General features: G+C 43.2%; 1 pseudogene; it reads right to left on the bottom strand.

Moving 5' to 3' along the window:
* Nucleotides 1–408: 408 nt before the first annotated feature.
* Nucleotides 409–1,523, bottom strand: LOC115635786 (annotated as a pseudogene).
* Nucleotides 1,524–1,833: the final 310 nt, after the last annotated feature.

The raw sequence follows: 1,833 nt of genomic DNA, 5'->3' as shown, positions 1-1,833 counted from the left end.
GCAAGGAACAAAAATCAAAGGCCCCAGACTTCAGACTTGATATCTCTGAGTGATAGTCCTCCAGCAAAGTAACATGCACCTGTCTCAGGTAGAAGAGCTGCCATGAACAAAGAGTGATAGGATGCTATTGAGCAAGCCCAGACTTCTGCAGTCACCATGCCAATATTTACCCAGCTAGTAAAAAGCCCTGCTCATGATCTGATGCTGTCATATCCCACTCTGTCACACCAACAAACAGAAACCGCAAAGCCATCATACCCCAAGCAAAGTTTTGATTCCCCCAAAAAGGAGAAGAACCAGAGACTCCATGAAGCCCACTGGGTACTTTCTACTGATTTTATGTGGTTTTATTTCATTTTACTCAGATAACATGGTAAGGGGTAGCAGTATAAAAGCACAAGATAGATAGATTTTCATCTTACTTATACTTGTATAATGGAGTTAGTGTGGATTTACCACAATAAATACAACATTTTGCATCAAAAAATCACACACCATACTCTCAGGGGGACAATAATGTCATCAGCTGATTGTATTTGTGAAAAAAAAAGCACAGATAAATCCAAGTTCATAAGAGAAATTCTGACATTTTATTCTTGTTGGATAACCTCCACCCAGTCAATTTCCTCAGGGAAGCTTTGATTTCTTTGTTTCTTATGCTGTAGATGATCGGATTCATCACTGACGGTAGCACGGAATAGAGAACAGCCACCATGAGATCCAGACAGGATGGAGAGCTGGAGATGGGTTTCATGTAGCCAAAGGCAGCAGTGGAAAGAAACATGGAAATTACAATGAAGTGAGGAAGGCAGGTGGAGAAGGCTTTATGTCGGCCCTGTTTAGAGGGGATTCTTAACACTGTGATCAAGATCTGAACATATGTCACAATTATAAAAACAAAGAAACTTAGGGTTAAACATGCACCAAATACAATAACCCAAACTTCACTGAGGTACGAGTTAGAGCAGGCGAGCTTGAGTAGCTGGGGGATTTCACAGAAGAACTGATCCACCATGTTGCCTCCACAGAAGGTTATTGAAAACGTGTTCCTGGTGTGCAATGAAGAATAGAGAATTACACTGATCCAGGCACTGTGCCATTTGGAAACAAGCTCTCCTGTTCATTATAGTCTCATAGTGCAGTGGTTTGCAGATGGCGACGTATCGATCATACGCCATGATGGTGAGTAAGGCAAAGTCGGCTTCAGCAAAGAAGATGAGGAAAAAGACTTGGGTGACACATCCAGAATAGGAAATGGACCTGGTGTTCATAAGGGAATTGGCCATTGATTTGGGGATCGTGACAGAGATGGTACCGAGGTCTAGGATGGACAAACTCATCAGGAAGAAGTACATGGGGGTGTGAAGGTGGTGATCAAGAGCTATGGCTGTGATGATAAGAAGATTTCCTGTCAGAGCTGCCAGGTAAAGCACTAGAAACACCATGAAGTGCAAAATCTGCAGCTCTTGAACGTCAGAGAATCCCAGGAGAAGGAACTCAGTTATGCTGGTTTGGTTGGACATTTTCTTTCTTAGTTCATCACGCAATGGCTGTGGAGGGAAGGACAAGGGCAAGGGTCAGGGTTATAGTGAGAAGGGGAATTACTCTGATTCCCCTCTCCATAATATTTCATGATGTCAATGCCAAAGGTGCACAACACTTGTCACTTCCATTGACTGGAGAAGTGAGGGCTCCTCACCACTCACAACAAGAGCACTACTCTGGTGCGTTATCACAAGAGTGTAAATTAGTGTCGCTCCCTTAAAGTCACTGAAACTGGGTCAGTTTATACCATCTGAGGATCTGGCCCAAGATGTGGCTTGATCAAATGCA

This window comes from Gopherus evgoodei, chromosome 15, assembly GCF_007399415.2.
Source record: "Gopherus evgoodei ecotype Sinaloan lineage chromosome 15, rGopEvg1_v1.p, whole genome shotgun sequence".
NCBI lineage: Eukaryota > Metazoa > Chordata > Testudines > Testudinidae > Gopherus > Gopherus evgoodei.
Note: the sequence above shows the minus strand (reverse complement) of the source record. Positions and strands in the feature narration are given on the sequence as shown.